The sequence below is a fragment of the Triticum dicoccoides genome, chromosome 3B (assembly GCF_002162155.2).
Source record: "Triticum dicoccoides isolate Atlit2015 ecotype Zavitan chromosome 3B, WEW_v2.0, whole genome shotgun sequence".
NCBI lineage: Eukaryota > Viridiplantae > Streptophyta > Magnoliopsida > Poales > Poaceae > Triticum > Triticum dicoccoides.
Genome location: NC_041385.1, coordinates 289,387,790 through 289,403,268, shown reverse-complemented (window position 1 = coordinate 289,403,268; position 15,479 = coordinate 289,387,790). Strand labels below are relative to the sequence as shown.

Genomic DNA, 15,479 nt, shown 5'->3' with positions numbered 1-15,479 from the left:
CACTGCCTGCAAGGCGACATTCATCCACCGCATGTTCATAATGCCTAGTCCGCCAGCCCACTTGGGCCAGGAAACAATCTCCCAAGCAACCTAGCAAGATCCCCCTCCGGCCTCTGCCGTGCTCGCCCATAGGAACCCTCGGCAGATCTTTCCCAAGGCAGCTAATGTCTTCGGTGGTAAACTCATGGCGAGCATCGTATGGATTGGAATGGTGGAGAATACGGACTGAATAAGCAGAAGCCTGCTGCTATGTGTGAGCGATGCAGCCGTCCACCGGGGCAGGCGCGCAGCCAACCTGAACAACCATGTACTGAAATTGGGCCGCCGTTTCTTCCTGACCGTGAGGGGTAACCCAAGGTATTTGCAAGGGAAAATTGTGGTGGAACAGCCCAGCGTGTCCTGCAACAATCCCATCTCCTGAGAGCAACGTATAGACACCGCCGCACTCTTTGCCATGTTGATTCTTAGCCGGGATGCATGCCCAAATAGCTCCAAAATGGAAGTAGAGGCTCTAAGATCCAATTCCTTTGGCTTCCAGAAAACGATGACATCATTTGCAAACATAGATAGCTGACATTTAAGCCTTGATCTTGCCAGCGGTGTGAGGATGCCCGCTGCTGTAGCGCGCTCAAATAGACGCAGCAGAGGCTCCATGCATAGAATGAAAAGCATCGGGGATATGGGGTCTCCCTGACGCAGTCCCTGGCAGTTGAATATTGTTTCCCCAGGAACCCCATTCACCGCAATCTTCGTTGATGATGTCGCCAAAAGTCCACAGATCCAGTTAATCCACCTTGTGCGGAAGCCCATTTGCTTCATCACCTCGATCAAGAACGGCCATTGCACCGAATCGAATGCTTTGGAGATGTCATTTGAGTAGTAATGCCGGGTCTCTGAGTGCGTGTAATCTCCTAGCGGTGCACTGGACTAGCATGAAATTGTCATGCAATGATCACCCGCGCACAAACGCGCTCTGGTGGTTCCCACTAGGTGCGGTAGTTCATCAGCCAATCTACAAGCCAGCACCTTGTCAAATAGTTTGGTCGCACCATGAATGAGGCTCACGGGTCTGAAATCTTTGATGTCAACTGCTCCCGGCTTCTTCGGCAATAGTGTGACTGTCGCTTTGTTAATGGCCGGGAGTCCCCTCATGTCTCCACGGAAGAATAAATCAAAGGCTCTCATAATACCCACCTTGATAATCTGCCAACAGGAGGCGAAGAATCGCCCCGTGAAGCCGTCCGGCCCCGGTGCCTTGTCCAAAGGCATGCTCTTAATCACCTTCTCCACTTCTTCTTGAGAAAACGAGCTCTCCATGAATAATCTAAGAGTGTTGTGATTGCAAGCTGATTAACTCTTTGTTGCTTCAATAATCTCACAAGTCCACTGTGCAGCATTATGCAATTCGGAATGGAAAGTTAGTTTATCAATAGTGGCACTGTGAGACTAACTACATCTCTACTGTGATATCCTGCTAGTAGTAGGTGTGAAGAAAATATGCAACTTGTATTTCCATGAGGCCAAAACCCAATATATACACACGTGAAGGTGTGGGTTATGCGTAATGCTCCTTATATAATGGCTATACATGACTGTATAAACTACTCTAACACAGCCCCTCAAACTCATGGTAGATCAACAACACTGCTGGATGCGCGTGAGCGACACCGCACACGTCAAGCTGGTCGGCACCTAGAGGTGCACCTCGCGGCCGATGCCATCCCTCTGGCCGAAAACAAACTTTCACAAACAAACACATGTTGAGAGGAATCCAAGGACATAGGATGATACATACATTTCTCAATCTGCAAGTGATAGTCAAATTGAGGTGTTTTTCGCAATGTACCTCACAAAAGTAAAGAAGTCGTACGCAATTTGTATGACAGTGGGATGTCACCTCAAGTTACCAAATGGACATGGGCATTGATTTACCTAGGTTCTGGCCCCTGCTATGCGAGCAACAAGCCTACTGCTGCTTGTATGTGAAGGATTACAATGGTGGTGCAATGTCTAGATCGGATCTACCTATTGTGCTAATTGGCCGGAACTAGTGTTTCTAGAGATCTTGGCAGTTGAAGATCTCCTCATCGGGTGGACGCCTATTTGTAGTAGTCTTGGTTAACTGCCTCTCGCTCGACGTATTGGTTTCCTTTGATTCGTCGCGGACTCCTCCGTTTATGGTAGTCGTGTGGCTTCCTTCAAGGAGACCAGGGGTGGTATGATTGTGTAAGTCGGTGGCACCACCTCCACCTGACACATAGGACCTGGTCCCTGCAGACTTGGCCTAGCCAACGGAGTGCGCCCCTCCTGCGTGAAACTTAGTATCGCCTTGGTAGTGTGTACAACGAGAGTGGGGGCGTCAATGGTGGAGCCTCCTGCTCCGCCCAGTTGTCGCCATCCACACGATCGCTCTAGAGCCGACTAGGAGCCAAGGCCGCCGCAAACGACCCAAATCGAATACTCGTAGTGGGAGAAGCAAAGGAGATGGTTTTATTAACATTGCCGGCAACCCAGAACGCGGAGTAGTCCCCGGAGCCCCGCCCTTATCATTACCTCCAGACCGTTCACCTTCAACACCTTTCTTATTTGGTGCACATTTGTTGGACCCATGCTATCACGCCCAATATGCGATCCTATTCGAGAGGAACTCGAAGGTCCAACCAAGGATAGAGCCGCATATTGAAGACGCTTTGCAAGGTGCATATCATTACATCGTATCATTACATAATAGTTGGGGATACATGCAAAGGCATACAAATGCCACAAGAATACATCAATACATAGCAATCATCATTCAAAAGAGCGGCATCCGACTACGGATGAAATCAAACGAAAAAGACAAAACGACATATACCCTGCTAGCCCAGTGATGTAGGGTAGAACCCTAGATGCCCGATCTTTCACGATTGGAGTGGATCCTACCGAGAACACAAGGGAAAACATGAGGGGAAACACTCAAACCAATAAGATCCGATGACACATGTGCTAGATCCTCGAAACACAAAGAGATACACGATCCAAATCCAACAAAGGGTGATACAAGTGGCGGTAGTTCTTCGTGAGGAGGCCTTGAGGGGTTCTTCCCATGACGGGTCTTGAATCCGCTTGGGGGATCTTCTCCGAAAAGGTCGTGGACTCCGATGGAGAAGTAACCAAGTGGATGAGCAAAGCTCTATCTCTCAAATGAGCTAATCCTTTGCTAACCCTAGCAAGAGGGGGGAGAAGGAGTATTTATAGTCTAAGTGGACAAAGGGTACATGGGCTTCGGCCCAACACACAGTCAACACACAGGCGTCGGACGTCCGACAGTCACCGGTCGTCCGATGGCTCGCGAGGGTCCGGAAGTCCGGTACTTGTCGGAAGTCCGACGTTTCGGCTCTTGTCAGGTTGCGTCGGTCGTTCGGTCAGGGTCGGACGTCCGAGACGTCGGTTGTCCGGAGACTTCCATACTTCCGACGTTTTGGCTCGGTGATGGTGGTGTCAGTCGTCCGAACGCTGGGAGGTGTCGGTCGTCTGAGGCGCGTCGGACGTCTGGCCGCTGTAGTGTTCGCGGGCAGGGATGGCCTAGCGGGCTGAAGCATCAGGCGCGGTCCAAGTGGTGTCGTGGGAGGTGTAGGTAGGTCCATGGGATGACCTTGGGATGCTCCGCATCACCCAGGGCGCCGACCAGGAACCTATCGCCTGATCGAAGAAGAAGCAGAATAACTCAAAAACAAGCAAGCATCGCTCTCACGTTAGATCATCGCATAACTTGTACCTGCAACTGTTGTTGTAGTGAACTGTGAGATACGACGACTCAGCAATCCCATTACCATGGGTATCAAGACTAGCAAAGCTTAATGGGTATGGAAAGGATAAGTGGTGAGGTTGTAGCAGCACAGGTTGTAGCAGCACTAAGCATTGTATGGTGGCTAACTTACAAGTACAAGAATAAGATGAGAAACTACGCAACGGTCGTGAACTAGTAATGATCAAGAAGTGATTTTGAACTACTTACGTTCAAACATAACCCCACTGTGTTCTCTTCTCGACTCACCCGAAAACAAACGGTTACGGTTATGCACGCGGTTGGTGTATTTTACTTCGGACCTGGTGTCAAGTTCTCTACAACCGATATTAAAACTTCCCATCTGCCACATAACCGCGGGCACGACTCTCGAAAGTTTAAACCCTGCAGGGGTGTCCCAACTTAGTCCATCACACACTCTCACGATCAACGGAGGAAAATCCTCCTCCCGGAACAACCCGATCAAGCTCGGAATCCTGGTTCACAAGACATTTCGACAATGGTAAAACAAGTCCAGCAAGACCACCCGATGCGTCGATACCCCGATAGGAGCCGCGCGTATCTCGTTCTCAGGACAACACCGTCTATGCGAAGTGGACAGTAGCCAAAATACCATCGAGTTGCCCCGAGGCGGCACCGCCGACTGCTAGGTAGGTGGACCAACACTCATGAGGAGCACTGGCCCCGGGGGGTTGATTAAGAGACCTCAGGGGCCGGCAGGTCCCTATGCAAGTTTTAGTTGTTATTAGGCAAATTGTAAAATCAATGTTGGGCCTTGCTGGAATAGTTTTATTCAAAGCGAACTGTCAAGGGGGCCCATAAACCCCAACCGTGTTAGGAACGCAAAATCAAGGAACATAACACCGGTGTGACGGAAGCTAGGTCGGCAAGAGTGGAACAAAACACCAGGCAAAAGGCCGACCCTTCCGTCCTTTATCAAGTATATAGATGCATTAAGTAAATAAAAGATATTGTGATATCCCATGATATTCATGTTCCAACATGGAATAACCTGCAACTGCACCTACAACTAGCAACGCTATTAGAGGGGTTGAGCAAAGCGGTAACATAGCCAAACAACGGTTTGCTAGGAGGGTGGAAAAGATTAGAGGCTGTCATGGCAATTTGGGAGGCTTGATAAACAAGTGGTAGGTAGCGCGACATAGCGATAGCATCGAGACAACTAGCAGCAAAGATAGTAGTGAGATCCAAGGAGACGGTCATCTTGTCTGAAATCCTGCTAAGAAGAAGAACAAGTCCATGAAGAAGATGAACGGGCGTAGACGAATCAAGCGTAGTTGAACGAATCCTCACGATTGCAACGAAATAGGAACTATCGAGAAGAAGCACAACCGGAAAGGAGCAAACAACATGGTAAACACACAACACATAACATGGCATGATGCTCATCCAAGTATGATGCATGACAAGGCTACATGATGCTACTCATGGCAAAAGACGATGCATACAAGAACCTCACATCAAAGCAAGTTTAAATGAGGCCGGAAACAACATATAACAATTCCAGAAACTCCCCATAGGCAAATTTCGAAATTGGTCCAGATCTGAATAACACATTATGTTGAAGTTGTTAAACAACAAGTTAATATGCATCATGATGATCTACACGTCTTTCTAATCAAGTTACATATAAAGTTCATTTAATTCGAAGCTACAGCCTAGAAGATATGAGCAAAACAAGTTAAACATGGCATTGATGCAAAATGCATTCAAACATCAAGCACACATACTTAAACCAAGGATGCAACATGACAATAGTTTCATATAGAGCATGCTCAAAATGGAGCAACGGTTCAACACATACACTCAAAACAAGATATAACAACAATCTGCCTAAACAGCAACTAGGCACTTTGCAAGCATCAAAACAACATGCTACAGGAACCATATGAACACAAACTTGATATGCACTTCAAGTACAGATTACATACTTAAAATATCATTAAGGTTCAGGTGTATAGGCATGAAGATTAAACCAATATGATCAATGCAAAAAGCAACTTTATAACACAGATTAGGACTTAGTGAAAATTGGGCATATACATGAGCAGAGTTAATATGATGGCATGTTGGGGCATGAAACAAGTATGCTACAGTGCATGAACATGTCATCAAAAGGTATAGCATGCTAGTACATATCATGGAGCTCAAGTAATGCAACATGGCCTATACATAGGAGCAACAAGTGCATGGCATTCATCAAGACAAGATGTAAACATGAAATAGCAGATTCTCAGACTTAGTGAAAATCTGGGAATGCCAAACAGTAACATTATGATGCTGACTTTGGAGGCACATAACAGCAAGCATAGCAATTTTAATAAATATGCAAAGGTCATGAGCATGTAGTAGACATGGCATACTTCCAATTAATCCAATGGCACAATTTCATAGGATGCATAAGTTAATTACTACGAGCTTTGCAAAATGGAACATGCTGTTAACAGATTGACAGTTATATTTTTAAGGAATTTGAGAGCATGAAAAGAACAAGCTACAGTAAGCTATAATTGCAAACAGGGGCGTGGATGGATAGAGCATAACATGGTCTTCAAAACATGATTACTGAACATCTCCAAAATATGCATAGATTTGATGGTAGCATCAGGCAAACATGGCATCACAATGTAACAGATTCAGACTTAGCAGAATTTACTGTCTCTGAAAACAGCAAACAGTGAGTAGGCCACTTTGCAAGCTCATGGCACTCACATCAGGACATATCATGGCATGAAATAAATACTACAAGCAAGAGGACATGATAATGCACCAAACACATGTTGACAAGATGCTCATATGGTGCATGCATTAAATCACACAAAAATAACAAAAGGGCAAGTTATAACAGTTTTCAGCAGTTAACATCAGCAAGCACTTTTGCAACAGAGATTATGACATGAAGATGAACCCTAACATGAATGCAACAGCCACCAACATGAAGAGCACAGTGAGTAGAACATTTGCATATAAAGAACATCATCGGACCAATATGCACAAAGTTACAAGCAGTTTAACATGCACACATGATGACATGAATCAGGGACTTGGCCGTTTTATCTAAAAAAACAGACGGGCACAATATACTATAACGCGCATCGGGCGGGCGGGCTTTAGCGCGCTCACCAGTTGGGCCAAGCCCAGGACGGAGGAGGAGGCAGGCGAGGCGTGCTGGGCCTGAGCTGCTGCTGGGCCACGGGAACATTGGGCTGGCTCGGGCGCGATGCGGCCCATGGGAACGGCAGCGCTGCTGGTGTTCGTCCTCGCGAGGAAGCCGAGCGGGTCGCTGGCGCCGGCGGCGGACTTGCGGCGGCGGGAGCGGCTGATGCAGGGGAGGCTGGAGGTGGGTGGATCCGGTCGGAGGTTGCCGGATCCAGTGGCAGCGGGCGACGAACTCCGACGACGGCGGCAGGGATCCAAGGTCCGACAAGCTCCTGCGGTTACAAAGAGAGAGGGGGCGATGGCATGAGAGAGAGAGCGGGAGAGGCCGAGGAGGAAGGAGAAGGGGGACGGTGAGGTCTGACCTGGGCCCGTCGGCGACGGCGACGAGGTGGGACGGGGCAATGGAGCTCGGGTGTGGTCGGTGGCGGATCCGACGCGGCGGCGGGGCGAGTCGCTCGGGCACGGGGGCGAAGGGAGCCAGGGCGCGCTCGGGCGGCGGACGGGCTCGGGAGGGCTTCCCAGGGCCCGATCTGGGTCCTGGCGGGCCTGCGGTGGAGGGGCTGGCGCGGGGGGATAGATGGCGAGCGTGGAGTGGCGGGCGGGCGGCTGTCGGCGGCGCTGGTGGCTGGGGAGAAGGCCAAGTGGCGAGGCATGGTTCGGCCGGCGCGGAAACTGAGGGGCTAGTGGCGGCTAGAGGTAGGTGGAGGGTAGGGCTAGGGTTAGGCTAGGGTTGCCCAATTCGGACGAGGTGGTGGCATATTTATAGTCAGGAGGGAGGAGGGGTTTGAGGCCGCTTCGGAGCCATCCGATCGTCATCGGACGGTCCGGATCAAAGGAGGCTTAGATGAGGGGGTAGTGGGCTGTGTAGGAGGTATGTGCTGAGAAGAGAGAGATGAAGTGCGGCCCGACACGGGTTTTCGTATATCGAAAACGTCCGACGAATTAACCGGTTATATTGCCGCTATAGTTATCCGTTGGGGCATCAAACAGACTCCAAATGCGATGAAATTTGGCAGGCGGTTTACCTACAATAAAACAAGTCCGCACGCCAACTTTCATCCTATTTCGGGATTTTATCCCACATATAAAATAATATTTCGAAGGTGCCGCGGGCGCGTGCGAGTGTGTTTGGGCTCAGAACGGACAACGGAGAGAACTGGGAGACCCGGACGGATGCAAGTTCTGAAAAACATGCAGATGAAATGCACATGATGGCATGGCAAAGTGCAACACGCAAACGAATGACATGGCAACGGCGGCGAATAACTGGAAGACATCCGGCGCAGCGGTCTCGGGGCGTTACACATTCCCAGCTTCATCCTTAGGATCATCAATATCATCATCCAAGTGCTCCTCAGCTGGAAAAGGCCGACCTTCAATGTCAAGCGTGACTCATACCCTTTACTCTTATAGTACCACTCTACATATTGTGGAACATCGCCAATAATGACCACACCTACCAAAAGTCTAGCAACCCCATGCATGTCCACCTTTTCAGTTTTACCTATCATCGAACCAATGCTCCAAACCTTCATAAAATCATTAAGAGGCTTGGAAGGAGCCCCATAGAACCACACCCATATCTCATGCAGAGGGATTCCATTTGGCTCATGATTAGACCACTCCTCAAACCGCAACGAATAAAGGATTGTCAGGCACTTTGAAAATACCAAACACCATCAGCCTTGTCAAATCTTCCTTCTTCGAGAAGTCCACCTTAAACACATTCTCTTCTAACAAAATAGGTGTCCATCGAATATCTCCCGGTACAAGTCTCCGAAGCTGCTGCACCACCTGATCATCCGACAAAGAACCTCCAGAGACACGCACTATCCCTGTCCTTGCATTTTTCTCGAGTTGGAGCATGGAGATTCGCAAAACTTAAGCCTATTATTGCAGACACCATAGATTGTAACCACAGGCTTAGGCATAGTCAGAAGCGGACAATCATCAGATTCATGCCCAGGCTTCAAACAATTATCACAAAGCTCGGCCGTGCAATGGACCACAAAGTGTCGCACAAAACCACACCTAAAGCAATAATTCTTCTCTTTTCTCGAAGTATTTTTACTGCTAACTCTGTGGGTAGCGGCGAGCGCTTCGCCCGTTGGTGTAAGTGTCATGGTTGCCCCTCATGCCATGACGCCTATTTGTAGTGGTCTTGGTTAGTTGTCGCTCGCCTGCCGTCTTGGTCTCCTCCAGTCAGTCGTGGACTCCTCCGTTTATGGCAGTAGTGTGGCTTATTTCAGGGAAACTAGCTTGGGTGGTACGGTTATGGAAGTCGATGGATCCAACAGCCCCTTGCGCCTGTTCATATGGGTAAATACGGCCCAAATACGATGGACGCAGCAAGATAACATGGCGAAATTCACCTCCCTCGACTATCACCGAGCCAGTTTGCTTCAATTGCAGCAGTCCGGTCATCTGACCGTTGAACTCACCTTGCTGGAATTCCATGATCACCGCCACCATGAATGTGTCCCGAGAGATGAGACGCTATTTCCACTTGTACACTTGGAACCAGAGAGCGGCATGACCATCCAGGTAGAGTGTGGCTATGCTGACCCGGAAGTGCGCGGGGACTATGTACATGTCATGGCCATCGCGTTGAAGCGGGGTGAGAATCTCATCCAGCTTCTGCTACCGCATCCATCCTCTTAGAACAAAATTCGCATATGCCGATAGTTTGCTTGACCTGGAAGGCACGGCTGGGCCTCCTTCTCTGGATCGGTCCCAACCTAGCGGGGGATCCTCACCAAAGTGATACAACACCCTTCACAGTGGAATTGTACGATCCAGTCTTGGAGGATTTGAGCTCGAGTGCAGTAATCTGTATGTTGTCTGCGATACCAAATTTTGATATCCCACTAGTAGTAGGGATGATCACAAGAGAGAATCGGGGTAAATATTTCGAAAAGGGGCGCTTTATTACTTAAAAGATTTAAGCATTACACCCGGCCTCTGCATAGCTAAGATGCACACAGCCAAACAATGTCCTGTCATTCAAATAAAAAATATAAAAAGGTGAAATACAAGGAAACATGCAGTATCCGTATAATGCCTAAAGCGGAGGGGGACCAGTCCCAAGATCATGCTGCCACCCATGTTGGGTAAAAGTATCCCTCGCCGTAGCCTCCAATCGTGTACACACCTCCATAAACAGGTCTCGATTCTCCACGCGTTGTAGAGAGGACCATAAACGAAGTTCCGGTACATCTATAGATAACCTGCATAAGAGATGTACTTTTGTCGTTAAAAACCTTATCATTTCTACACAGCCAAAGCGACCAAATAATGGCAAGCGCTCCCACCCTGAGAAGGGTTCTAAACCTGTGATCAATCCCATGTAGCCAGTTGCCAAATACATTAGCAACACTATAAGGAGGATACAAGGCAGAAGCTATTTGGATGACTGACCATATAGAACAAGCCAATTTGCATTGGAAGAATAAATGTTCTATTGTCTCATCATGGTGACAAAAGACACATTGCGGACTTCCTTGCCAATTCCTCTTAATAAGGTTATCTTTAGTAAGAATGACTCCGCGACGAAGATACCATGTGAAGATTTTATTCTTAAGCGGTATCTTCATCTTCCAGATCTTCTTGTTATTATCAACTGGCACATCAGACTGGATTAACACTCTATACATAGACTCTACTAAGAACTGTCCATTCCCATGTAGGTTCCATCAGAATACATCGGACCCATGTGACAATTGCACCGTGGACAACCGTTAGAGCAGGATGTTCCATGATTGTAGTCTGGGTCCAAATAAATCCCTTCTGAATGTCACATTTGGCGGAAATGATTCCATTACCATGGCGACAGTATCACCCTTGTGACGCACAATATTGTATAGAGCCGGATATTGTTCCCGGAGAGTGGCGTTTCCCCACTTATCCTCCCAGAATCTAATTTCCGAGCCGTCCTTAATCGAGAAAGATCCATGGCAGAAAAAATATTTCTTCGTAGCCATTAGACCCGCCCAAAAGTGAGAATCCCAAGGCTTCCAGTATACTTGGGATACCGCCTTGGAGCCCACATATTTCCGTCTAAGGAGGGTTTGCCATACACCATCTTCCATCAGTAATTTAAACAACCATTTACCGAGTAGGGACCTATTCTTGACCTCAAGGTCATGAATGCCCAACCAGCATTGGTCTTTGGGCGGCAAACCACGCTCCGTTTAGCCAGTCGATATTTCTTTTTCTTGCTATCTCCTGCCAAAAGAATTTTGATCGGAAATAATCCAATCTATGTAAAACTCCTTTCGACAACTGGAAGGAGATCATATATAGTACCATATTACTTAGTACTGGATTTATTAGGACCAATCTTCCTCCTAGAGACAACAGCTTACCTTTCCAACTGCTAAGTCTTTTTTGCAGCCTCTCCTCGACGTGTTTCCATTCAGCATTTGTGAGTCTCCGATAATGTATCGATATCCTCAAATATGTGATCGGAAACTGGCCCAACCCGCATCCGAACAGGTCGGGTACATGTGAGCCTCTTCTTGGGCCTCGCCAAAGCAAAACAAATTACTTTTATGAAAATTGATCTTAAGACCTAAGAGTTGCTCGAATGTTGATAAAATTAATTTCAAATTTCTCGCTTTCTCGAGGTCATGATCCATGAAGAGAATCGTATCGTCGGCATACTGAAGTATGGAGAGGCCACCATCAACTAGATGATTCACTACCCCATCAATTTGTCCATCAGCCTTGGCACGCTCAATCATAATTGCTAGCATATCCGTCGCTATATTGAATAGCATGGGCGATAGCGATCACCTTGTCGCAATCCTTCTTCGTTTGAAAATAGTGGCCAAGGTCATCATTGACCTTAATGGCAACACTGCCTCCTGAAACGAAGCTATGGCTCATTGTGCGCCACTCTGGAGAAAATCCTTTCATTCCGAGAGTCTGTTGAAGAAAGGGCCATTTGACTTTGTCATAAGCTTTTTCAAAGTCTATTAACTACGACCCCATTTAACTTTTTCCGATGTAATTCATGGACAGTTTCATGAAGGATAACAACTCCGTCTAGGATGTGTACCTTGCATAAAAGTTGTCTGTGAAGGACGAACCACATGTCCAACAACCGAATTCAGCCTAATAGTCGCAACCTTCGTGAATATTTTAAAACTAACATTAAGGAGGAAAATAGGTCTATATTGTTGTATCCTTTCAGCCTCATTATTCTTAGGTAATAAAATAATCTCACTGAAGTTTAAGCGAAACAAATCTAGTTGACCGACATGTAGACAGCTAAACAAGAGGAGGAGATCCGGTTTGATGACTTCCTAGAAATTCTGATAGAACTCTGCGGGAAAACCATCCGGACCTAGGGTTTTGTTGTGCTCCATTAGGAAAACCGCCTTTCTAACTTCCTCCTCGGAGTATGGTGCTGTTAGAAGGTTGTTTTCCTCATAAGAGACCTGAGGGATGTCATCTGTTCGGGACTCATCCATCGGGAAGTTTCCTTCCTCTGGGGCTCCGAACAATTTTTTATAATAATTAGTGATATAAGATTTAAGTTGCTCATGCCCTTCAATTGTGCCCTCATCCTGTTGAAGTGAATGAATAAGTTTCTTTCGGTTGAAGTGAATGAATAAGTTTCTTCCGGTGTCTGCCATTGGCGACGCCATGGAAATATCTAGTATTCGAATCACCTTTCAGGATTGTTAGAGCGTTGGTACCATTTTAGTTCCTCTTCACGTAGCATGCTAGCTATCTGTGCATTCAATTGAATCTTGATCTCGTTTTCATGCTCAGATAATGGCCTAACCTTTGCCAAAGCTTCTAATTCATCAATGATAGATGAAAGACGAAGCTTCTCCTTTTTTAGGATACTCACCGTAGGCCTAGCCCAACCACCAAAGAATTTACGTAATGCACGCATTTTGTTATTTCATTTGTGTATTGGGGTATGCCCGGCCACCGGTTTCTCCCATACCTCGGTGACCATGTCATGGAAGCCATCCTGGAGCAACCAACCAAGTTCGAACTTGAACTTGCGTCTATGTTGTGGTCGTGGCAAACCAGTAGTTAGGACAATTGGTGCGTGGTCTGATATGGCCTCGATACGAGGTAGAGCACGAACAGACACCATAGGAAATTTAGATTCCTAGACGGTATCCATTAAAACGCGATCTAGTTTCTCGTATGTCGGTCCCGAAAGACTGTTCGCCCAAGTGAATTGTCTTCCAATCATGGAAACCTCTCGCAGATCGAGAGTGTCGATGACAACGTTGAAAAGGAAAGGCCAATGATTATCAAACCTACCGCGTCTTTTCTCATTTCGAAATCGAAGCAAATTGAAATCCCCTCCTATAAGAATGGGGTAGGGATTATCTTTCGCTAGATTAACCAATTCACGGAGAAAATCAGCCTTGGGTTCATCCTGGGCTGCCCCATACACGGCGATGAGGGTCCATGTGAAGTTGTCGGCCTTGTTGCGAATATGGAGTTTAACGTGAAACTCACCATCTAAACTAGCCAAATCATCCATAGTCCCCGTGTTTACGCCAAGTAAGATGCCTCCAAAACGACCTCTAGGCGGTCGTGAAACCCAAGTGTATTCTATCCCACCAGAAAGACGATTAAGCAGACTTACTGAGAAGTCCGTCTCCCCGTTTCAGAGATAGCCAAAAAATCTAAATTGTATTCCCTATTACACTCCGCAATGAATAAATGTTTAGCCAAGTCACGAAGACCTCTGCTATTAAGAAACATTCCATTCATGGGGAAACAATAGGAGATTTAGAAAAAATTGCCTTCTTATGGGACTTACTAACTTTTTTCGAACGTGTGGCCTTTGATTTACGTCCGGAGGCTGTAAGCTCAATCAAAGAACTAAGCTTGGGTTCATCTAGACCCACATCCGAAACCGCTCCTACTAAATGAGAGAGTAGCTGACTATATGCATCTTTCAGATGCAGAGGCCGGGGGTGAGCCTCCTTTTCCAAAAAAATAAAAATAAAAAAAATCTGATGTGGCATGCAGCTCCTCCTCGTCAGTAGGGGAGGCAAAAGACTTGCTAGAAATATGTGGAACAATTTTTAATCGATCATATTCCAAATGTTTCAAAGCGTTTGTCGAAATAGAAATATCCTTCTCATTCTTTCCCAGACTAACACCTACATTATTCAACTTAGAAACGATGCTAGTATTGGAAAAAGCTAAAAAGGATTTGGGTGGCGACGTAGTACCTTGGTTGTCGAGGTTCTGCGTTGCTTTACGCCGCATGGCCTTGGCCAAGGAGTCCTCATCTGTGACCGAAGTACCATCGTCGACAACTGTATGCCGACTACTCCGGCATGTAGGTGTCACCCCCCTCGATGGTCGAGGCGCCAGCACTACTGCCGGTGGAGGGGAAGAATCGGGGTAAATTGGCGGCAGGAGGGTAAGGAATTGGAGAAGGGGGTGAAATGTTCAGGGAAAGAGAGATGGGAAGTTCGGAGGTCTCATTTCAACGTCATGTTTTACAGAGATTGGCACTTGGCCTTTTAACGCGACACACTCATGCTTAGAAGTGTACCTCACTTGTCCATGCACCTGGTTCACCGAACTCAACATCTTGCGGGTTACTCCAGCTCCTTCTCTCTCTGGACATGGGTCCTCCATCGTCGTGTGCCGGACCCCTTCATCAGGGGCGGAGCCAGGATTAAGGCATGAGGGGGGCAAGAAAAATAATAAACACTTAGAAGACGCATCACAAGAATATAGTCTCAAAACTAGAATTGATACAAACGTATGGCAACATTTGATTTGCAATATAAAAAAACTAAATTCCTACTCTGTCTGTTTCAAATTAGTTGTTTTAAATTTGTCTAGATACAAATGTATTTAGACATGTTTTAGTGTTATGTACATTATGTACATTCGTATCTAAACAAGATTAAGACAATTAATTTGGGACGGGCATAATATTAGTTTAGATTTACCTGTATGAATTCCTGGGTGGATAGTACTTCCTCTGTCCCAAAAAACTTGTCTAAAATTTGTCTAAATACGAATTTATCTAGAGACATTTTTGTGTTAAATACGTCCGTATCTAGATAAATTTAAGACAAGCTTTTTGGGACGGGATAATACTAAATACCGAGTCACCTCTTGTAAAATGAACTAATTTGGTATATTTCCTCATCATCTAACATTGCACAAAGAGTCGAATTAGATTTATAAATTATGATCTTACCGCATCTGATTAGTAATTCACCCAGAATCTTAATTTGTAATGTGCGATCGATCTGGAGATGTAGTATAGGTTATTGTTGTTACTGTATATACTAGTAATCGTACCTCCGAATTCATGCCAGAAGCCTTGATCAGTCTGTGAAGCAGCCATGAAGAGAACTTGGGAAGGGAACCGTCTACTCGATCGACGGCTGCGTGTATGCCCATTTGACTGATGCGTAGACCTAGCGATTACTTTCATGTTGGGCCTTTGGCTGGAATATTGGGCCATTAACTTCGAGTGGCCAAATTACCTCAGCCATACGCGTAT

At 46.6% G+C, this 15,479-nt stretch overlaps 1 protein-coding gene across 2 annotated transcripts in view; it reads left to right on the top strand.

Moving 5' to 3' along the window:
• The window catches only part of LOC119275939 (protein translocase subunit SECA1, chloroplastic-like), a 61,599-nt gene that overhangs the window by 45,105 nt on the left and 1,015 nt on the right, over nucleotides 1–15,479 (top strand). The window lies entirely within an intron of this gene.